Source organism: Rattus norvegicus, chromosome 3, assembly GCF_036323735.1.
Source record: "Rattus norvegicus strain BN/NHsdMcwi chromosome 3, GRCr8, whole genome shotgun sequence".
NCBI lineage: Eukaryota > Metazoa > Chordata > Mammalia > Rodentia > Muridae > Rattus > Rattus norvegicus.
In genome coordinates this window covers 98,954,184-98,978,521 of record NC_086021.1, presented here as the reverse complement: position 1 = coordinate 98,978,521, position 24,338 = coordinate 98,954,184, and the positions used below count along the sequence as shown (strand labels likewise).

The following is a 24,338-nucleotide window of genomic DNA, read 5'->3' as shown; positions in this document are numbered from 1 at the left end:
TGATGAGAACACAAGAAAAAAAAAAAAAAGGTCCAAGAAAGCCCTGAACCGAAAAGATCCCAGGTATGGGCTGTGCCCAAGGAGAGTCCTAGCACCCAGTGTCTGGAACACAAGACATGAAAATGAGACCAGGGGTTCATGGTCACGCTGTTGGCATGAGAACATGTAGTGGAATGAGAAATGAAAAAGGGTGGCTTGACCCTTAGTTCCCGGGAGCAGCAGCGCTGGGCACTGCCTGTGCATGACTGGAGGGTAAGCATGTGGTCATCAGGTGACCACAGATGGGGGCAATGAGGGAGTAAGGCACCTTTGGCAGGCAACAAGCCTGGAGGCAGAGGAGGCCAGATCCCAGAAGTTCAAGAAGAGATCCCTAGAGACCTGGTTGGTGGAAGCCTTGATCACCCCAAATGGGGGATTTCATAAAGCATCTAAAAGAGCCAGCAGCATCTAAAAGATTCCACAAAATGAAAAAGACTCCCAAAGTGGCTAGCATCCCCATCCCCACCCTTGCTACTTCATCTCAGGAAAGTACAAACAGGAGATCCTGAGTGGCTCCCAGGGCCAGGGGCCTTCTCCTGGAGACAGCAGCCGCTCTCCCAGCCCAAGCACAGCAGGTGCAACACAGAGCTTATTGAAGCCAACAGGAGGCTTCCGGCAGCCAGCCTCTCATGCCTTGAGAATGAGGAAGTGTGTAACTGGTGACCTTAGAACTAAGCCTTGAGGAGCAAGTCTCTGGGTCACATGGGGAAGTGTCAGCTATGTAGATGCTTTGAAAGCCAAAGCAGGTTGGGCCCAAGTGACCTTTCTTACCTCAAAGGGCTGAAATAGCATCCCCAAGGGATGCTGGACCTGGGGGCTCTGAGATTGTCCTCACCACCAGTATCATCTCTTTAAGATGGGTTTGCAAGACTTTCTGTCACTAACACTGCATGGAATTTCCAACCCATCTTAGGTGGGGATGAGGAACCCCTGACAGGTACCAGGTAAGTCGAAGCCTCTCCTAAGCCACCATTCTCCAAGTTTTGACCACAAGCCCAAGAATCCAAACACTGCCTAACTCTCACAGCTCCAGTTACCGAGCATCTAAAACCTCAGCTGAAGGGCCTTCCTCTTCTGTGTAACAGAGTGTCTCTATCTTTCCTATGAAGAAGCATGCTCAGAGACGTGAAATGACCATCCAGGGAGATACATCACAGCCCTCAGCATCCCACCTCAGACTAGACCAGCTCTCCAGTCAGTAGATACCTTCCCTGGGCTCTACCTAGCTCAGTGACCCAAAACTGTATTCTGGGTGAAATACAGTCTGTTTTGAATTGACTCGAATTTTGCCCAACCAAAAAAAGGAAAAAAAAGAAAAGAGCTGATCTTGGGTAGCTACCAGAGGTCGAAAGATTGTCCATGCCGTGCATGTTTCACTCTATTCAAGATTCTTCCACTGCCTTGCCTTACTTTGGAAGATATCCCATTGTGAAACCAAGCCTTTGCTCCCATGCTTTCTCCCTCCCATGTCACATCCAGCATAGTCTACCAACTGGACCTGACAGACTCTGAGAACACCTTCTCTCTTCTCTCCCTGCCACCACCGCTGGCTGCATCTCTAGCTAAAAAGGAAGGAAGTTTGCCTGGCCCTTCCCAGTTTCTCCCTGCCCAAGGAGAGAGCTACACAGCCCCTGCTGGCAGGCCATTAGTCTCCTCTTATCTTGGGGTACCCAGTTTGTTCTCCTGACAATAATTTTCTCTCAAGAGTTAACTCTATCACCCTGGCAGTGGAGAAAAGACCATGATCCAAGTAGCAAGGATTAGACTGAAGTTAGAAACGTGAATCATCACTTTTAACCCCAAAAGAAATCAGTAGGGAGACCATGCTACAAACCTCCTCAAGCCTCTATTCCTAGAACCCCAATTTGCCAAGACTAGTTTAAGCGCTCTGATTAAGACAACGTCCTCAACTAAGTGCTTCAAGTAGCTAGGCTTCCCTAGAAGAATGAACTACAGCTAGGTAACCAAAGAGAACTCCTACTTCACCTTCAAATCTTTTCATCTATGGACTGGGGGCCTTTCGCTCGGGCCCACAGAGCCTCAAATTCCTTGTCTATCAACTGTCAATAATCATCTCAGTCCTGCTTTTTAGATTATTCTCAGGGTCCACTGAGAGCTCAGATACAAAAGTGCTTTGATATCAGGAGAAAACTGAAGGAAGAAAAAAAAGTAGTGTATGAAAATTTGTGAGCTTGCGCCAGGCCATTGAGTCTCTCTTCCAGTCCCACCAGGTAGTAATTCAACCTGGACCATTAAACGTTAGTTGTGCCTGCAGGAAGACGTGCAGGGGGTCAGGGTGCTAGAGTTCCAGACTGCATGCTTAGATAGTGGAGTGGTTACGTGCAAACAGAGCCAGTCCACTCGTCTGTACTACTACAGTAATGAGTAACAGGGCTCAAAAGAAACTGGCCACTGAGAGAGAGGATTAACAGCCCTCTCCGGTCCTCTTAGTTATATAACTTCTTTGAGCCTCTATTTCCTCATGTGTAAAATGGGGACAGGCCCTCTAATTCACAGTAGGGTAGCAGATTTGTAAGGGCTATGTTTCAGAACTTTTGGAAAGTTCCTGGTAACTGTTCTCATTAGTAATAATAAATCCCCCTTTGCCACTGCTTTATCCTGGAAGCTAAGGAGGCAGCATACAATGCCTCTTAGTGAGAAAGGCACCATCCACCTTACAACAGGCAGCAGAGGGCCCTCAGCGAGCTCACTGAGCATGAAATTGAGGGAGAACAGCTCTGTATCTACTTGTACGCTAATGAGGCTCTCAGTAGGGGGAAAAGGATGTCTATGGTGCTCTGTGCTGGTGATGGGGGGCCAGGTAAGAGGAGGAGGCTGGAATAGGAGCAGTGTCAGGCAAGCTGATACCCCACCTAAAAAGTCAACATCTTCTGCCTAATGATACCCCTGACTTTAACAAGCCAAAAAAAAAAAAAAAAAAAAAAAAAAAAAAAAAAGGCCTCTAAGCCTATGGGACACACCTTTCCAGCCCAGGACTGAAAGCACAGTAACTCAGATGTGGTCCTTTCTCAAGAGAGCAATCTCACAGCCACAAATTCCAAGTTTAGGATATTGAGGCCTGACTGCATTAAACCCCCAAAGAGATAGCCCCTACTACTGGTGGTGTCTTCACTTGCCCTCTCCACCCCCTTCAGTTGGATAGTTAGGAAGCAATAAATAATGGTAGAACACACCTGCAGTGGCTCTCTGGAGGAAACATCACAGTGGAAGAAAGTAAAAAGGAGGGATGAAATGTATTCCCATTGACTATGAGAAACGGGCGAACAGAGCAGGTATCAGAGTGGATAGATCCCTGCTTGGAAATGCATGGGAGACAGACTCAAAACACCTCTGGAGCCCAGGAGCTTTAGTCATGATGGGCAGTAGGATCTTTGATAGATGTGTGCCTGTGGAACCCCTACCCCCCAACATCTCAGAAGGCACAGGCATCTCATTGTCTCCTAGGTGAACATGACAGGGCTTCAAGCCACTGCCTACCTATGCACCAACTCTTCTGTAAACACTTATCCTTGAACGTAGATACCGAGATGTTAATTTATGCTACAGGCTCTCCCTGGAGTTCCAGCCTCTCCATTTTTTATCCATGAATTTTCCACTTCTTGAGGAATAAGACAAAGTCTTATTGATCGTTGCCTGAGCAGTCACACCTGACTTTTGTTTGTATTTAAAGCAGAAATGTCCATGTTGGCCAACTCAGTACTGTTATCAAGAACCCGAAACTTTTCATCAGCTTACTCTGAATTTCAGTTTGGTGTCAGAGCCAACCACCAACAACTCTTCTATGAAACTCCTCTCTCTCTCTCTCTCTCCACTGACACTGATGTGTTTAACCAGAGTGACATGATTCCAAAGAACCAGCCCAACAAACACAAAGTGTCATCATGCAAGGAGCAGCTGTCCGAGAGTAGAGAGGCTGCCACAGTTGCCTGAGGTCAGCAGACGACTGAAAGAGAACATCGTGAAGAGGTAATCAGGGTGTCATCTGAAGATGCAGGTTTGAACCTTGAACCAGCAGAGTTCGAGCGAGCAACAATGAAGCTATAAACAACTCTTTCTCCCATGCACCCACACCAGCGACTGTGCAAGCCATGGAGACTGTGCACTCAGAAGTCTTTCAAGAGGTTAGAGTCAAAACCACCTTGACAGAGAGAAGACTCCCTGCTGAACGGATGAAGGTGCTGAATGGAAGCCAGTGCCATTCTGCATCCTGTGGAAGAGACCAAGGAAAAGTGTCTGCACCGATGCTTTCAGCGATTGTTGGCACAAAGGCCCCTCAAGCTAGCACCCACACCAGCATAGTCAAAGCCTCCTGAGCCTGCGCAATTCACTCTATCTGCAGAACCTAGTGGCCACACTGATTTCTGTAGCCAGTTCAGCATTAAAAGAAGGCCAGTTGCTAAGGTTTTGACCCATGTCAAACAAACCATACAACTCATCTCAAACAAAAGGAAAATCAATATCTCTCTCTTTCTCTCCCTCCCTCTCTCTCTCTCCTCCTCCTCCCTCCTTCTTCCAGCTGTTGAGTGCCCCCTGTTGAGATGTTCTAGTCCAGAGACAAAGCCTTAATCTGTCCTTAAACCCCCATGTTTTCAGAGCTGCTCCATTCCTTCTTCACCCCCCACCCCTCCCCCACCTCCCAGAAAGGGCAATAAGATTATGACTAAAGAGAGCAGTCGAAGTTCCTCTAGATTAGACGTAGGCCCTGCTCTAGGAGCGAGCTCCCAGTCTACAAGAAAGAAAAGACAAGGAACCACTCAGTGGACAGTCTGTCTTCCACGCCAGCCAAGCTTCTTCCTCTTGCTGCCTAGACACCATCCTCTCCTGTTGATACAGAGCTGGGCCCAGGCAGGGCCTCTCAACAGCAGTCCACCTACCTACCCAACTGGGCATGACAAAATGCTTCCTTACCCAAATGTCTTCCAGTTTCTTATCCCTGCCATACACCCAAAGAAACTCCTGTGTCTCCTGGGTCATTTTTGTCATTTGCTGAACTTTCTAGAGATTGCCTTGAAGCTGACAACAGTTGTTCATTGTCTTTGTTTCCTTGCAGACTGTGAGCCAGCTTCCCTGAGTGCAAGACTTACACATCTAATCTACAAGAGTTTCATTTGTGCTCTTCAGACTCAAGTCGTCTTGGGTTTTCTTGTGATGAGGGTGGGGGTGGTACCCAGAGCCTCATATATGCTACGCAAGAACCCTAATGCTGAGACATAGGACTCTAGCCCTTCAGACTCAGTCTTATGTCCCTTCCAGCTTTCCTGGCCCCAAGGACCCCCTAAAGAGGGACCTTTCCCTAGACATTCTCAGCAGCTGAAGGGGGACCTGCCTCAGTGAACGCCTCAGGCTTTCAGCGTCTGCTCTTCTGCGGGCCCATTGGTTCCGGTGATGCTACCAGATACACAAATGTGAGGTAGATTTGCACTCAAGCCTGGGGTCTTTGCATGAGGCTAACAGATGTGAAGCCATAGCTTAACACCTACAGGATGCTTTCTAAAGAAATAAAACTTCAACTCTTCAGTGGAGATGGAAGCTCTTCACAATTTCTCTTTGAAAATGCCTTTTGTGTCAGGAACACACAAAGACAGAACATAGTAAGTACACTGTAAGTTGAGTCTCCAAAACTGATGGGCGTACTCTTGTTCTCAAAGGAGCTCTCAGAGGTGTCTGGCCCAAAGTAAGACAGAAATCACCTCTAATGGGAGAGTCGAGCTCCAGAGCCACCTTCAAGAGCAAAGAACAGCAGCCGTTTGAGTGCACACTCTGATCGGTGACACTCACTGTCCACACCAGGTACTGCCAAGGTCTGTGCCCCTTAAGTCAATGCCAAGGACACTGATTCCAAGGTTTGTTTTGTGTGTTATCACCTCCCATCAAGCTAGACTCAGAAGCAATTCTGAAAGCTGCTTAATCTCCTGCTTTTCGGCTGCCCCATTTGGGCCGTGGTGTGGTGATGTGGTGAACGTGAGAAGCGTCGTAACCGAAGGGAGCCGTCTAAGGGAGCCGCTTCACACTTAGCATGTTCCAGTTCCTGAGTCTGAGTTTGACATGCCTAGCCTCTTCATTAATAGAATGTGAGTTAATACTGACAGAGAAGTAAGTATGATGGTTCCTCTAACACTTCACTGAGAAAAACCAGGACAGCCTGTTACCATAAGATCTGAAATAAGACAGTAAGACCTCTCCCAAGGCATTCTTTCTACCCTTGTTTCCCATACATTTGGCATTCACTTGGCAAGTTTAATGCATCCGTCAAGCAATTGCTTGAGCACTTACTGTGTACAGCACTCATACTAGGTGCCCAGGATACCATGAGTCATGAAAGTCAGTGTGTGTGCTTTCTTGGAGCCTACACTTCTGTCAGAGAAGAAGGACAGTTGTCAAATATTAAGATTGCCCCCAGACCTGGGCAGCCTTGGAGCCATGGCACTGTGAAACAGTTTGCTTGTTTGCCTTTCTGAAACAGCAACATTTGAACCAAGGTCTTAACGTTCCGCCGAGGAGTGGAACAAACCGCTTCAATGATAAAAGCTAAAGACACCAGGAAAAAAATGTATAAAACTAGCCATCGATGTGGAGATCAGCAGATCTTTATTGTACATGATCCAGCCTACCTACCGGCTTATTGAATGTGTATCCTAGTCAGCCTCCGAGAGTCTCCAAGTCTTACAAGGAGCTATCATTTGTCCAGTGACATTTAACAGCCCCATGTAAACTACCCTGAATATTGAGAGGAAAGAGAGGAGGATGTAATGAATCACATATGACATTACACATTGGTGTCCCTCAACACAAGGGCTCAGTCAAATGCTATTAAGAACAAGTAGATGAACAGCTTGCAGCAACAGAGGCATAGAAAGGAGAAGTACTGAGGCTCACTGGGACTGAATGGAGATAAGCATGGCCGATTATCTTCATAGTAGTGGTGAGGAAGAGGGAACAGTGTCATGATGTGGGCATATTTCCAATACCACTTAAAGACCATTTATTCATCCTTTTTTGTTTCTGCCTTTCTCCAAGTTCCTGCTCCTAAGCCTTGCAGAAACCACACCATCCCCACATCAAGAGACTAAAACACCTTTAGGAAACACCCAACCTCACACACCAACTCTGCCACTAGCAAGGAGACATCCGTTAAGAACAAACTGATATGCACATCTAGAGATGTTCTGAACTCAGATTCTGAAAGTAGCATCCCACCAAGAGAGAAGTGAGAAAAAACGATTCTCAGACCACAAACAAGGGAAGTGAGGAGCAGGTGTGCACGGCAGCCTCCTGCCTGCCGCCATATTGAATATATTTGCCAGAAAGAAGCGATAGTTCGTAGAGAATTAGGGAAGAGTTGGGGGTACTGGGGATTTACTGCATCAAGGAATAGAACAGTAAAGAGTGGGGCCAGAAGGAAGACAATTTTATTTAGGAACATGCTTGTACCAGGGAAGTTTAAACTTTTAAGAGATTGCTTTTGTGTCAAGACTTTCTATTATTTCTGCCCCTCTCTCGGATTTCTACCTGGTAGCCTTAGGCTTTCAAATCTTTGGCCTCGCTGCTGTCATCTTGGGAGAAAGGGGCAGCCACCTAAAAGGAGTTCCTGCTTTAGGGGAGCAGGGGTGGGGAAACCTATTAAGACCATCTTCCTGTTTCAAGGTAGAGGGAGAAGCCAGGGTAAGATGAATCTAGGAAAGGACATTGTCTAATGTCCTCAAAACAAAAGAGGGACTAGACTGTGCTCTCCAGGAAGACACTAGGAAAGTATCAAAAGGGGAACAGAAAGATCTCTTTTCCCCCCTCTCCCACCTCTCCCCCTCCCTCTTTTTTCCCTTCCTCCCTACTTCATTCCCCACCCCCACCCCCACCCCACCTCTGAAGCAGGAACCAGAAGCCAGTTCCTGATCCTATGCCATGTTGTCTGATGAGACACATGCTCCTTAGGACCTAGGCCTGACCACCCCTGGGACCTGGGCAGAAGCTGGAACTACAAGAATGACTGAAGATGGCGTTCAAAAGTAAACTCCCCAATGTTGCCTCTGCTCAGATGACCCAGTAAGGAACATCATGATGGGAAAGCACTCCCACTGGTCTTTACAAACCAACTGCAGCCTTCACTACAGTGCCTCATTGCTTTCATAGAGCATCTAACAAGGGCACGTAAGCTAGTAGATTGATCCTTTCTTAACTTCTGTTAGGAATCTTGGAAGGGGAAATGAATAATTGTTAAAAGATTCCAGTAGACAATAGACTTTTTTCTCCCTACTCCAGTATTATCCCTCCTCTATCTTTACCGTAAACTCTACCAGTGATTTCTGTCCCACATTAACCCTAAGTCATTACATCCCAAGAGTGCACCAGCAACACTAGTTTGTCCATTTCCTCAAGCATGCTCCAAGGACAAGGTTCCAGTTTACCTAGTTCCTCAGGAACTGATCTTATAGCTCATTGGCAAATTCCTTTTCAGTTGGCAATCGGTTTAGCCTCAGCCACCTCCACAGGGCCCATTCTTCTTGGCCAAACAATTTGATGAAGACAGCAGAATACAATATTGCTCGGTAAACACAGAATCAGAAAAGAGAAAGTAGTGGCTTTCCCAGGAGGTTTTACCAACAACAAGACAACAGGTGTTGAGACATCTGTCCAGGTGGTTGCCCCATCACAGTGTCATCCCACACTCAAGTCACCTGTTTTGATTGGATGACTAAGAACCAGAAGCCATGGGGAAATTCTGTTGATGTGATGCGCCTCTCATAACACTCATGTCCAATGGGAGTGTGTGCAGGGTGGTGGGACAATAGATGACTGTGGCTGTGTGATTCGCCCCGGCCATATTCCATCAGGCTCCATGTCACTCCATGTCCTGTTTAAATGGTGGAAAACAAAGCATAAAGGTAGCGCCCTTCCTTGTACATAATGGCAGAAAATAAAGAACTACAGTTCATATCACCGGTCAGGATCATGACTCAGAACGCATCTGAAAAGACTGTGAAGCATCAAGCAGGCCTGAGATTTACTAAGGAAACGCCCACCCATCCTGCTCCTTGATCACTCTCCCTGGGTATGAAATGGGCAGCCTTGCTCCATAACAGGGCAGATTTCTAAAAAAAAAAAAAAAAAAAAAAAAAAAGGGGGGGGGGGATACCAGATGACTGACTTTTTCTCTGTCTACAGCTTCCTAGGACTGTGTTAACTAAATTTCCAGGAAATGGGTGATTTAACTCTCCGTACTGTCAGGGACATCTATGATTTATTGCAAGCCCAAAGAAGGGCAAACAGTAGTGGAAAGATTCCAACACACAGTGGGAAAGGGTGGGGTGGTAGGTAGCTGGAAGAGCCAATGAGAGGTACTTAAAGGAGCTCCTGGCTTGCTTTGTGAAGGGGAGATTTTGATTTCAATGGGGTACTGAAGACTGAACTAGAACCCCAAAAGACTAGTTATAAAGAAGATAGGCTTCAGTTCAACAAAAGACACCAAGAACATCAAGAACTTTCAATGACAAATGCTACCTGCCCTCAGTGATCCGCTCCCTGCCATGAGGTAGTATGAAAATTCCCCTAGACAGATAGCTCAGAAAGCAGCCAGCCAGTTTTCTTACCAATTCTAAGAACTGTCCAGCACAACTGGACCAAGTCAGCTCTGCTGGGGGCGTGGGGGAGGGGAGGGGTCTGCTGTGGCACAGGAAACATATGAGCTCCAGCCTGAGCCCTGGGCATTGTTGCCAACAGTCATTTCCATAAGGACAGATTGTGAAGGGTGAAGTCATGCTCAAGTGTGTGGGAGCTGATTAGCTCTTCATTCTGTCCTCTCTTTCTAGAACTGGAGCCTCACTCTGCACCCCAGTGTCTGTCTATAATCAGGTCCTTAGGGCCAACCCCCATGGCTAAGTAAGGCTTCCCAGCTCACAGACATCAAACAGACGCCAACCTGGATCACCATCTCTTGCACGTTGCCAGCAAACCTGAGGCCATACTTGGTCACTAACTTTAAAGCAATTTGACAAAACACCTTGTGCATCAGCTCCCGATGAGAGACTTTACATAATTTCCTGCATATCAGGCACTGGGTGGGGAGCACACACATAAACCCTGACCTCCAAAGAGCTCTCAGTTTAGCAGAGAAGTCACCACATCAGTACACCACTCAGAGTGGCAGGTCTCATCTGAAGTTCCTTCCTTCTAGGAAGATATGAGAGTCTCAAAGTGGACATGAGGCTGAGGCACTCGAGCTGGGTTTTGAAGGATGAGTAGGATTTAGTCATTCATTAAACGGGGGGGGGGGGGGGGAGACAAGTGGAAGATATATATGTGATTTTTTAAGCTAGTAATAGGCATTTGACTCTAGGACATGGGTGGGAACCTGGGATTTATTAGTCTGGCATAACCAGAATGCTGGTGGCCACCCCTAGCATCTTTCCCGCCCACCAGGTGACAAGGTAAAAGCCACTGCTGTTGTCAAAGCAGAGGCAAGGCAGCAAGATGGAAGGAGTCCTTTAGGCCCCAAAATGAAATCTGAAAGTGTTGTGTGTCCTGAGATCTAGGACTGCCTCTCCCATTTTGACAGTCTGACTCACAAGAATCACTTTTTGAGGTTTTATCCTTTTCTGTTTTGGCAGAGTTAAAACGTTTTGTGAAATGGAAGTGACTGGACACCACATTTAGATGTGTAATGCTCCTAGCCTAAAAGAAAGAAAAAGCTGGTCTCCCAAAATTTGAAAAGCAAACTTCAACAGTTTTGGAGGAGAGCAGACCTTTGAAGGACCTCCAACACTGAAGCTTCAAAGAGTGGGGAACCTCATTGTACACTGCTCTCTGGAGCTCAGATCAAGAACTTATTGGCCACCAGCTCTCCTTTCTCCAGCTGTCATGGAGGCTATGTCACAACCATGAGCTAGTCATTCCTCTGGTTGACACACAGTAACTGTAAAGATTGGGTTGGGGATGAAGGCATGTATGCACACACATTAACACGCAGCATGTGACCTATCTGCTCCCTGCAAAATGGTCAATCGAGAAGAGATTCTGCCGTTGTTGAATCTCACTGGAACTCACAAGCACCTCTGGCTTATATTTGAGTCAGAACTCTTTCACAGTTGTACTGTTATTCTGATCTCCTCCTAGACAGAGGCCATCTTCCTTGAGACACTACAGCTCCCACATCATGTGGAGATTCATCCTCTTCCTCCTCCGTCTCCTTCTCCTCCTCCTACCCCTCCCCTCTTCCTCTTCCTCATCCCCCTCATCCTAGGTTCTGGCAATGGTGACCTCTGACCATACTTAGTATGCTGGCAGGAGGAGGTGGGGACTCTTCCTTGCCAGATCCACGACTCACAGGAAAGACTTAAGAACTTTCTGAGGAAGAAGTATGCATGGGTTCTGAGAAGTCACAGCCATTGTCCTAGGCTGCCTTGGTCTTTCAGTGCTTGTCGCCTGTCCCTCTTCCATTTTGTTTTACCTGGTTCCTTTTCCACATCCACCCCATCCTCACTCTGTAGAGGCCTCATTCTGCTCCTCTCTGAGGACCATCTCCTGCTCAACACTCTCCATTTATGGTTCTTCCTCCCTCTAGTGAAACCAGCTTTGTGTATTTACCCACATGGAAATTCAACAAATAATTTCGTTCTATATAATGACTCCCTATTTATTGAGCTCTTACTATGTGCTAGTTGCCAGAGTCTGCTCTAGGCAGTCAAGGAAGAAATTGCCTTCCACCTATCCCTGACTCACAAAGGTCTCTCTACCTTCTGGTCCTCTTTGTGCACACAAGTCTGAGCCCCATAGTTGAGGAGCAGACAAACTTGGAAAGGGCAGCTGTGTGCAGCTCCCTTTTCTGTTGTCACTTTGAACTGTTGAAAGGCTCCAATTTTGCATCAGAAGAAGCTCTTTGGAGAGGTAGCTGGATAAAACAGAAAGACTTATCAACAGGGTCAGTCTTTGTTTGTCTCCTTCTGCTCATCCAATTTTGTTCCCCATTAGAGAGACAATGATCACCGAAAAGTATGAATAATGAAAACAGGAAGTAGAGGAAGGGTGCCCTCAAGCACCAGCCCTAGAGTGGGCTTTAGAGGAAGGAAACATGAACTCCGACCTTTCACCAGCAGAACCTACTTCTCCTTTTCATTTCCGAGGGCATCCCCAGTGCCTAAAAACTGCATAGGCAATCTACAGAGAAATGACTCTGCCTCACCAGTCACCCAGTCTTCCAAAACATCCTCACTCATGACCTCCCATAACTAACCCAACACACCCTAAAAAGTAACCTTGCATTTTGCCTGCCAATGAATAAGACTAACCATTCTTCTTCCAGCCACCCTCTGGCAGAGGGTCTTCTACTTGTGCATATCTTAAGTAAAATCAGACGATTCATACCCTAAAGCTTTTTGCCATCAAGAACAAGCACCCACTCCCCACCCTTTAGCTACCACCTTGCCATTATTTTGCCAGACTCCCCGGTTCTTTTGACATGAGCCATCTGGAGAGATAACTACAAAGATAAAAGCAGAGCTGGGTAGCCATGACAGTGAGGAGGAGCTTGAAGAGGAGTTTGGTCATGCTGACCAAAAGTGGAGAGCCAGAGCATACTGTATTCTGCCCACTGGCTGCCTCAACCCCCTTGTGATTAGGGTACCTGTTCCACCAGCTATGGCACGATTCCCAACAGGTCCTATCTAGATCCACATCCAGGGCCCAGTGAAGATGCCACATATAAAGAATGAGTTTTAAGTGGTGCAGAGGGACAGAACTGTCTATCAGGCTCTCACTTCCTGTCACTTGATTTCCTGTCCTAAACCCACACTGTGCCTCTTGTGGTATTTAAGTGGGTCTGACTGCTTCCTGTCTTCCTAGTCATCTCAGCCGTCCTCTTACCCCAGCCCTCGGCCTTTTGTTACCCTTTTCTCTCCTGGATCACCCAGGGTGGGAACATTGTTCCTCCGTTATATGGCACACCAAGAAGAGGAAAAGAAGGCATCTGGCATGAAATCTCCCTCTTCATACCCCACTGAGCTCTCCATATTCCCTAAGTGACTCAGAAACCACCACTAAGGTACCCAACTGATCGGGCCTGCTTCTGTGAAGGTAAGGACTCTCTGCAAGCTCAGGAGGGTTGTCTGACATAAAGTATCAATAGTATATTTTTAATAGAATGCTCTAAGTACTGGAGATTACCATACTGTGACTAATGGCACACAAGAACATTGTAAAGAGGGAAGGATGTCACCTTTTCTTACACAAACCTCTCCCTCACACTTACTGTCTCTTCCTACGGATGGACATGACTCCATCCCTCCCCCCACCCCCACCCCCCACTCCCCCACCCCAGGAGTTCTTGGGAGAGCCCAGGATATGGAAATGACACTGGGAATTCTGAAGGGCCCTGATGGTGGCCATGCCAGGCCCTACGGATTGTCAATCAGACAATCCCTGGTACTTCCTACCATTGCATTGACCTACCCTCCGGGTGCCTCCCTGCCCACTGGCCACAGCGAGACCACAGATACCACTCAGAGCCATGCCAGAAAGTGTCCTGGCTGGCCTTTGTACAAGGATCCTTCAACCACTCTCCTGACCAGCTCAAAAGACCTGCTGGATCCTGAGCCACCTGTCTTTAGACTCCAGCCCACTCTGCTCCAGCAAGGCTTTCATCTGTGATTCGACTCAACATTGTCTTGATTTTTTCTTCCTCCTCTACAAAGCATCCTTCTCTTCACCATTACCATCATTCCTTTGCCCGATTGTCAGAGGGACAGTGGGGAAGGAGGGAAATGCTGAGAACTCTGGAGAACTAGGAAAAGCCAGGAATGAAAAGCATGGAGAGCCAGATCCTGGCTCTGGCCTTCCCAGGAATCCGGCAGGCAGCAGGTTTTCTCACTCGTTCACCCTAAGAAGGTATGGGTGTGAGGAACTCAGTGCACTGCTTTAGAAAATGACTCCAACCCACCTCCTCAACTCTCACCCCACAATTCTCACTGGCTCCAAGAGAAACCTCCTCGGCCTGCCAGTCACCCCCGTACTGCAACACTGATCCCACAGTTCCTGCCACCAGCTTGGCACAAACAAGACACTTTAGGAGATAGGTACATCCTTCTCCAGCCTTCCTCTTCTTCACTCTCTTTGAAACACATCACCCAACTGACTTAGGGCCCTCTGTCTCTGAAGTCTCCCTCAGGCTGACTGACCCCCATCCCCAGACAGCTCACCCTAGAATCACATAGAACTTGAGCTCTACCATATATAATCTTCACTTACTTCACTAATAAACACCCAAAAGCCAAGAGCCATGTGCTGCAAGGCTGCCAAGGGTCCCCAGAGATACCCCGTCCACCTCAGACCACTAAGCCCCGCCGCTCTTCCTCCTAGCCCACCGGCCTAACACTTCAGCGCAAGCCTAAATTCATTCTCTGCCTAAACAGCACTTGTGTTTAGGTTGACAGTGGAGAGAGCACAGGCGTTGAGCTTTGGGCTCTGTAAAGAACTGAACCTTTTCCACACCAGGCTCTTTCACAATATTCAACATTAATTTTGGAAAACTGTAAAGACTGGATTCTGTAACCATGAAGACAGGGATCGGGGAGGGGAAGACTCTTTATGACCCTTCAAAAAAGATGTCTAACAAGCCTTGGGCAGGGCTCCTTCCTTTGCTGACAGCGTGCTCACTGTTCTACAGCTTTAATGCCTCTTCATATCCCTAAATAGCTGGCATACAGGGGAGGGCTCGAGTTCCCTCAGTCAACCCAGTGAAGAGGCCTACAGTAGAATGTGTGTGGCCAAGACAGAAAAGTCTGTCCAAGGACAGAGAAATCAGGAGGTGAGATGGACAGAGAGGAGGAACTTAACAACAGGTTGGGGATAGACTGCCTGCTTCTTTCCTCGCCAGGAGGAAGGAGATGCCCCAGGGTGAAGGAGGAATCCATTTAGCACAAGACCGGAATGGCCCCAACACACTGCTGATGGGGCAAAGACTGTCAGTGAAACAAAAACCTGTACGCTCCTGTCTTGCACATGTTTTTTGTTTTGTTGGTTGATTTGGTTTTTTGTTTTTTTTTAAATAAAGATGCTGTTTGAGTAACTCTCGCCTTGTCCTGAGCTGCTGTGGTTAATTGGGAATGCGCTCTCATCCCATGGCAGCTGTGAATGCTAGCTAGCATACAGCTTTACACCATCGCCCCCTTGCCCCATGCCCCATGCCCCCTGCCCGTGCCCCCGACCCGACCCCGCCCCTGCTCTGCCCCAGTGGGACTTCTCCAATTCTCACAATAAGATGCTTTGCAGGAGGAACCCTGAGCCAGGGAAGGGCCAAGAGCCATCTGAGAATGGGGAGTTGGTTTAAGTCTTACTTAAGACAATGTCATTCATTCCTTGAAAATTAAGAAAACAATTTACCCAAAACATCACTCCTGAATCTTAAATAGCACCAAAGTGTCAATTACTCCCGGAGGGTCCTCTTCCACACGGCTCCAGGGAGAGCCAGGCCACACAGGCAGCTCCTCAGCCTTGCCTTATGTCATTACCATAATACTCTCCTCAGCTCCCCTCTCTCAACCAGACCATTTCAAACTGAAGCAGTTAACTCCTCTCCCTGCCTGCTCAGAGGCAAGGTCACAGTTGCACAGGCCTGTTCTTCCACCTTTGTGTCTGATTCGGCCTTCATTGCTCCACAGTTGCCAATGTGGAAAAGAAGTGGGCAATTTTTAGGGACTGTCTCCCAAGAGTGCCCTGCCTTGTCTAGGACTTAGTGCTCTGTCTGAGTTGCTTTTGCTCCTCCTCAACTGGCAAGAAGAATCATCGGTCATCAGTCATCAGTTGAGCAAAATCAGGAAGTCAGGTGACCGGAGCAGAGGGCTCTGAATTCTTTATGGAATGGCTGAGTGGCCTTCTATTGAGTGGAACCAGAGATTATGACAAGATGCAGAAGACAGGGTCACCTCTCCAAAGGTCCCATCTTTCTCTGTATTTGACCTTGCCTTGGCTCAAGCAATCCTCCCACCATTAGCTCTCTTGCCTTTACATGCCCAACAGGTAATACATATATACACAGACAACACACAACACACAACACAGTTTCCACTCCCGCTCTGAGAGAGATGAAGATGCCAACCATGGGGGATTGAGAAGGGTGACATGGATTCTCATAGGACATGGCCTAAAAGAGACAGAGGACAACAAGGGACTCAAGTGCCACTTGATCTTCTACCATGGGCGGGACTTCTCCCTTCAGAATAAAGTTTCCTCTGTGCCCCTCCCTCACTCTTTCTTGGTTTCTAAAGATCTAACGACTGGCTATCAGATGCTTATCACTGCTTTCCAGATATGGGATATCAAAAGAGCAGGGGTGGCGTGGGTGGGGAGACATCTGGGTTGACTTCAAGAATCAGTTTGCCGACCATCTTGCTCACGTCTCTGTTGTGTCTCCCCAGCTCTGTCTCTGCCTGAGCATTTCTCTGACCTGTTTGTGTTCCCTCTTGGTGGGATGAGGTGCAAATCTACTCATTCTAGCAACACTTGGCTTCCGGGCCCTGTTCATGTTCGGTAGCTCCCACTTTCCCGACCTTTTGTTGGATGGGGAGAAATGCTAGTCACCTGCTACGAGTAAAATCAGCAATTCAGTGTTATCCTAAACCAGGCTTCATGGAGGACCCGTCTCCAGCTCACCCTCTCCCACCTTCACAGCCACCATACTTTCCACAGTGAGGCCAACGCCCTCAAAGACAACACTTCCCATTACTGCTTTCTCAAGTGGGAAGCCACCACGCTGCCACACCTTCCCAGTCTCCTCACGCTGTCATTCCAAGCCCCTGGTCAGCGCTTCATCCATGGAGATGAAAAAGGAGAACAGCTTCCAGAAGCTGACTTCTTAGCTCTGGCCTTTCAGAAGCCCTCCTTTCCTCCCTCCTCTCCATGGCTTCCCACCTCTTCTTCCCTTCGTCTAAACCCCGTGAGCACACAACCTCTCAGACTTTGCTCTGGAGCATCAGAGAGATTTTGAAGAAGGTTCGTGGAGAATGGAAAACGAAAATAACAAATGCAACACTCCCTAGAAACACGAAGATGGCACTTTATAGATCTCTTCTCTGCAAAAATGGCTTAGAACCACAGTCAGCGGAAATGAGAATAAAGAAGACTTGGAAAGCTTAGCAAATACACGCACTGGCTAGTTTCAGAGCTGTCTCTTTCTAGTCTCTGTCCTTAGGCCCTGCTGCCACAGGTCTCTGTCATGCCTCTGTCCCTTCCCCCCCTCTCTCCTCCCATCTCTCTCTCTCCTTGCCTGTTTGGTGTCTCCCTCTCCCACATGCTTTCTCCCTATATCATAGACCAGAGTTCCTTAGCTTGGGTAGACTAACCCAAGTGGCTTTTCAATTTTCACTTCATTGCAAAAAAAAATGCCTTTCTGGTTCCCTCAGCCCTTACTTTTGAAGTTCAACTTCTTTTTCTTTCAAAATCAACATCATATGATTTCTCTTAGCTGCCTCAAGAGTGGCCCACCCTGCATCCCCTACCCTAACAGATGCCTCAGATTCAATGGCTTGATAAAAGGAAACACAAAACAGTGGGTGTAGGAAAGGCCAAGAGAAATAGACGCAGCATGGGAACCTCATTAAACCTCAGTGGATGGACTGCACTATTCCCTCTGTATTCGGAGCATTCCTGTCAAACAGATTTGGAAATCCATTTGTCTCTGGTTCTCTTTGCAGGGTTGGGTTTGGGGGATTTTTCCTGTCAGACCATAACAATCAGTGATCCCTGAGTAAGTTGTCACTTTAGAGAGTGATATGTGAGACATCTCCCAGTAAACATTCTCTACCCTAGTTCTTTTGACTAGAAGAAATGAGTAGGTGGGCTCTTGCCCACCCCCAGCAACCACAACCACTATTATAGGCTGACGTGGCTCCGCCCGCTCCTGCCCATACTCTGTCCCATTCTCCAGCTTCCACTTCTTTGTCCTCACTCCTCGAAGGCCCTATGTGAAAGAGTTGTCACTGCACCCCACCCCTCATGGCGCTGCTCAGTCACTGGGCTACCAGCCGCAGCACATGCCTTACTCCTTAGCTCCAGCTTTCCCTCCCATTCCCTAATGGGACTTGGCCTCTGCAACTCTAACAAACCCAGGGAGAGACAAAAAAGGCAACTGTAACAGCCTGTTTTCCTGGCTCTCTCTTTTAAAGTCTCCACTCAGTTCCACTTTTTTTTTTTTTATCCAAACCACAGGACACAGGTAGACCCTCCACTGCCCCTCCCAGAGGATTGATAATAGCTAGCACTTACTGAGTGACAGCTAAGTGCCAAGCACGGGTTTTCCCCTCAGGGCTTCTGGAAAGCGCAGCTCTCAACTCCTATTGTAGCCAATCCTTCCTTTCTAATACTCCCCACCACTCCCCTCTTTGTCTCCTCTCTCCCTTCATCTCTAGTCCCATCTTCTAAAAATAAAGGTGTGGTACTCAGCACTACTCTTTCGAAAGTCTCATCCTCTTGGCTAGACATTTCGGGAACCAGGGGCACTCCTTCTTTGTCCAGCCGTGTCATGGTCCATGACTCCTCTTTCCTCCCTAAGCCTGTTCTTCCAAGATTCTCATATAAAGAGGCCATGTATGGTCAGGCACACCCCAACGTTATCTAGCCTGCTTGGTGTATCAGTTTGGCGCTTGATCACCGAGGTGCTCAAACTCCCAGGAGTGAGGCTATCATGTCTCCCTCCAGCCCCAGACCTATCAGACCCCAAGAATTACTGTCTATAAAGCTGTAATGAACCCACCTTCAACTCCAGCCTTGTGAGGGCTGTTAAGTCCCCTGTCCCCACTCCCAGGTCACCATCTATCTACATCTTCATTTGACCTACCAATATCTTAGGTAGCTCATTCAATATGACATCCTGTAATCCCTTATGAGAGGTCATTTGTACTTTTAAGCTACCGTGTGTTCGTTTTGGGGGAGACTAAAATATCCTCCACCTTTTACTAAAGATACTTGGCTTTGAGTTTTGGAAAGAAAAAAACAAAAACGAAAAACGGTTGGAGAGATTCTTCCCAAAGACCTCGTTACTCTGAAGTCTCGCGAGGAGAGCATCAGTCTATAACTGCCACAGGGTGGAGGGTGGGGTGGGTGCTTCTAAGAGTCATAGTTCATTGAGCTATTCACACGTCAATCACTTCAGCTGGGCCAATGAGGGCAGCAGTACCCTCACCAGAAATAGAAGGTGGGACCACCAGGCCAGTATGTTGGAGCAGTTGTTTCCACCAGCGTTGGGACTTATGAGGCTTGGGCAGGAGGACAGGAATAGTACAATCAGGTAGATTTACATGCAGCCTAGGGACTTGATGAGGGGTGGGGGTGGGGGAGAATCCTTATACACTATAATAATATTAGAAGGGATGGCCTGACTAGACTCTACCCATACCCTTCACAATGGTCCCCTCACTGTGTGACCCTCCTGGAGTCTCTTCCTCAACCTGGAGTTCTGATGCTTTTTCGAACACCGAGGGCCGCTTCCCCACACTTCTCAGCCCCCTTGTCCTGTTATTTTAGAAGACATGACTCCCAAGCAGATCACCCCACTTAACCACAGACTCGTTAATTGCTCGTTAATTCTCCTCCTGGAGAAGCCATACTGGGATGCAGGGTCAAGAGGACGCTCATGGGGAATAAAGGAGGGAGTTCTTCTACCCTAGAGTTGGGCAGGGGTGTGGGGATCACTCACCAGAAGCGACTCTTTTAAGTGTGAACTCAGAAAAAGGCAGAGAGAACATTTGGCACGAGCATCCTCCCAGACTTAGATTAAGGAACTAAAACTGAGCGCATAGAGACTGAAAACGCTGTATCGTTGCTTTCTATCAAATTCAGGATTGGGGGGGGAAGTGTTTGGTTTTGGGTTTTTTTTTGTTGTTGTTTGTTTGTTTGTTTTTTCAGACCTAATCTTACTTACTCCTTGCTCTGTAGGTAAGGGTCCTCTCAAATTTACAGAGTGCCACTTGCCTTTGCCCCCCACCCCTACTCCTAGTGCATCGACTGTGGTGTGTATAGTCTGCCTCAACCTTCAAGTACCTCTTGGTGTTTCCGCGCCTACCCAGGAGTTTCCCAGCCTCGAATTATGGTCAGCTCTCACTGCCCCATCTCCTGTCTCTATTTCACACACTATCTCCTGTCTTTCTCTGTGACTAGACTTGACTTTTCTCTTGGGGAGGAGGTTGTGTATATAGATGTGTACTCATGCACTTAGAAGCTAAGGGTTAATCTAGGTGTATTCATCATTTCACTGCGTTTTTGTGAGGTTTTTGTTTTGAGACAGGGTCTCTCAGTGAACCTAGAGCTCACGGATTAGGTGAGAATGACTGGCCATCGAACCTCAGTGATCTTTACTCTTTCCCAGTGATGAGGGAACTCTTATCTTTGTTTTATAACAATGTTTTTCTTTGCAGAGTTTACACATGTATATTGGATAATATTTACCTCTTCTCCCTCCTGTTAACAACCCCCTCCCAGGACCTCCAACCATTTTATTCCTGAATTCATGGTTTCTATTTAAAATTAATATGCCACTGGTTCCAATTTCTCCTGTGTCTGAGCCATACACTAAGGTTTTGGCTACCTACCAGCAACCACATCCCTAAAGAAAAGTGGCTTGTTTAGCTCTTGTCCCCCTAATAGCTACTTAGAAATTAAACAATAAAAATATAAACTTCAAATTTTACAGAATGTTGGTCAAAGATATACTTCAAAAAATATAGGCCAAAAGGAAAGGTTGTAAAATAAATGAAAACGTAAAGTTTTCAACCCAAGAGGTAAAAACCAAACCCCGTAGTCCCTGCAGATCAAGCAATATCAATAAACAATGTAGGAGGTAGTACTAACGTCCTTTCTGGGATACAAAGCTTACATACACACAGAAGGCAGTTGGGAGAGGCCATGGAGGGCAGGGGGCGGGAAGAATGAGCTGGGGGCTGAGATGATCGAGGCACATTGTGTATATATGTGTGAAACTGTCAAAATATATATTAAAAAAACACTGAACAACTTCAATTATGTTCAAGGAAGTGTTTCTCTGACTGTTCTGGCTGCATTTACAGGTATTTTTTATACAGTATGTTCTGGTCACTTTCCTCTCCCTCTCCTCCCAGATCATCCTCACCTCCCCACTCATCCCCCCCCCTCTCAAAAATGAACAGGCTAATTTTTTTAAAGCAAGCCAGAATAAAACAAAGCAAGTAGAGAAACGAAAAGGCACACCCATCACACACACACACACACAGACACACACACACAGACACACACACAGACAGACACACAGATACACACGTACAAAACCCATTAAAAAATCAAAATTAGAAACCATAATAACAAGAAACAAGATTTTTTAAATGCTCAAAATGTTGACACACCATCTCCCCAAAATTAACCAGTTTGTTTTGTATTGCCTCTCTACTGCTGGGAATGGGTGTGGTTTGTGTCCCCAGTGAAACTCCATTGGAGAAAACTTTTTCCTTTGTAGTGGTTTTAACTGGAGATAGTTTTTGAGTTAAGGATGAGGGTTCATGTCCAGTTCCCCTGTCAGTGCTTGGATCCCATCTGACATGGACCTGTGTAAGTGGTGTGTATGCTGCCACAGTGTCAGTCCTGCTGGGCCTGTAAGACCGTGTCTTTGTCTCCCATCCTCTCTGGCTCTCAGACTCTTTACCTCCTCCTCTTTCTCATACCTCCCATAGCCCTCAGAAGGATTTGAGCTGTCTAGTCTCAGGTTCTTGACCGCCCAAGCAGTGTCAGGCATGGGTTCCATCTAACGGAATAACATTAGTCTAAGCAGAGAGTGGTTGGTTGCTCTCACAACTCCTGTGCCACAATCGTGCCAGTATATGAAAGGTCACCATTGTAGATGAAAGATTTTGTACCTGGGTTGTTTAGCTTTCTCCTCGGGTGGCATGTAGAGTGCCTTCTAGTACCAGAAACACTAATCAGTAGGGTGAAGGCTCTAGTTAGGATTTGACTTCTCTATGTTCGTTGAGATAGGTAGGTGTCAGCATCAGCCCTAGAGACTTACCATAAGTTTGTGGAGAGCCTGAAATAGCCTGAGTTGTCTGGGGGTTTCCATGGGGCGCCTTTGGCTAACAACTCAATTAGATGTGGCCCATTTCTGGCATTGGAAGTTTTACTTGGTGTTGAGAGATCTAATTGGGTTTTGGTCTCCCACATCATTTGGTGATTACACTTAATTTCTTGCACATATGCATATATTTTAAGAAGCTTCTACTATAGCTTGTTTCCCTATGATCCCTCAAATGGATTTTAGTGTTACCTACCCCTCCCTGTATTCCCCTCCCTACCTCTCTCTTCCCTCCCCTCTGTAATCCTCCATTCCGGTCTTCCCATCCCCCCATCTCTTCATAACTATATATTCTATTTACCTTATCTTGAGAATTCCTTCCCTCCCACCTGGTACCTTAATCTTAACCTCTGTGATTATACAGATAGTAGCTTGCCTATCAAGAGCTCCCAAGCAAACATCCACATATAAGAGATTCCATACCATCCTTTCCTTTTTGATTCTGAGTTACCTCACTTGAGATTTTTTCTGACTCCAAATACCTGAACATTTCATGGTTGTTGGATTTTTTTGGGGGGGAGGGCAGTTTAACATGAGTAATTAATATTCCATTGTGTAAATATACCAAATTTTCAATATTCACTCATCATGTTGATGGACATGTAGACTGTTTCCAACTTCTTCTGGTTAGAATATTATAAATAGAGTAGCAATAAACATGGATGACCAAGTATCTGTGTGATTGCATGTAGAGTCCTTTGGGTTATGACCAAGAGTGGTTTAGCTGAATCCTGACGTAGGTGAAGTTCCATCTTCCTGAGGAGATGCCACGCCGATTCCCACGCCGATTCCCACGCCGGTTCCCACGCCGATTCCCACGGTAGCCATACAAGTTTGCGTCTTGTACCTCCACCAGCCAGGGAGGGGTATTCCCCTTACTCCACATCCAGCATGAGTTCATTTGTTTTACTGATATTGGGCATCCCATTGCGGGTATGAGATGAAATCTCAAAGTAGTTTTGATTTGCATTTCCTTAATAAGAATGTGGAATACTTTAAAGTGTTTCTCAGTCATTTGTGTTTTGTCTTTTGAGAATCTCTATTTAATTCCACAATCCACTTTTTAATTAGATTATACATTTCTTGATGTCCAGCTTTAATGTTTTAAATATTAGTCCTCTATCAGACACATAATTGATAAAAGATCTTTTCCCATTCTATAGGCTGTCAGTTTGTCCAAATAACAGTTTTCCTTTGCCGTACTGAAGCTTTGCAGTTGAATGAACATTTAATAAATGATCTTAGTGTCTGTCCTACCATCATTCTGTCCAGAAAGTCTTTTCCTTTATTAGTTCAAGGCTATTCCCTATTTTCTCTTTCAGATTCGGGATATCTGGCCTCCTGTTGAGGTCCTTAAATCATTTGAAGTTTAGTTTGTGCAGCTGATAAGCATGGATCTATCTGGATTCTTCTACACACAGCCATCCAGTTTCACCAGCACAATTTGTTGAAAATTTTTTTTGTTCAGTGTGTATTTCTGACTTCTTTGTCAAAAATCAAGTGTCTATATGTGTGTGGACTTATGTCTGGGTCTTTAATTCATTTCCATTGATCAATGTGTCTGTTTTATTAATATCGTTACATGCTGTGTTTATTGCTACAGCTCTGTGGCACAATGGGAGTCCTCTCTCCAGTAGCTTTTGTCGTTCATGATTGTTTTGGCTCTCATGATTGTGTATGTGTGGTGCGTGGTTTGTGGTTTTCCATATGAAGCTGAAACTGTCCTTTCGAGATTTGTGGATTGTGTTTGGAATTTTTTTAAGGGATTGCATTGAATCTATAGATTACCTTTGGGAGGATGCCCATTGTCACTATATTCTACTGATTGACCCATGAGCAAGGGAGGCCCTTCCATCTTCTGATAGAATCTTCAATTTGTTCAGTGTCTTAGTTTTTATTATACAAGTCCTTCACTTGCTTTGCTGCAGTCATCACAATGCTTTTGAGGGTATTGCAAATGGTATTGTTTTCCTAATTTTTAAATTTCTCATTTGAGTATAGGAGAGCTATTGATTTTTGTGTGTTTTGTATCCCTGTAGGACTTCGCTGGAGGGATTTTTAGGGTCATGTTTATATAAAATATGTGCAGATAAAGATGCTTTGACTTCTTTTCCTTTGTATCCTCTTGATCTTGGTTTGTCTTATTGCCCTAAGACTTCAAGTCTGTATTGTATACTAGATGCAGAGAGAATGCACATCCTTGTTC

The 24,338-nt window shown here is 46.4% G+C and overlaps 2 long non-coding RNA genes across 2 annotated transcripts; one reads left to right on the top strand and one right to left on the bottom strand.

Annotated features, from left to right (window-relative positions):
- Nucleotides 1-8,635: 8,635 nt before the first annotated feature.
- LOC134486124 (uncharacterized) lies at nucleotides 8,636-21,048 on the bottom strand. Its single transcript, XR_010064854.1, has 2 exons — nucleotides 18,878-21,048; nucleotides 8,636-8,908 (listed from the first exon to the last, which is right to left on the bottom strand). It is a non-coding gene; the product is annotated as an uncharacterized LOC134486124 (long non-coding RNA).
- On the top strand, nucleotides 19,168-23,651 carry LOC134486125 (uncharacterized). The gene is made up of 2 exons (XR_010064855.1): nucleotides 19,168-19,327; nucleotides 23,455-23,651. It is a non-coding gene; the product is annotated as an uncharacterized LOC134486125 (long non-coding RNA).
- Nucleotides 23,652-24,338: the final 687 nt, after the last annotated feature.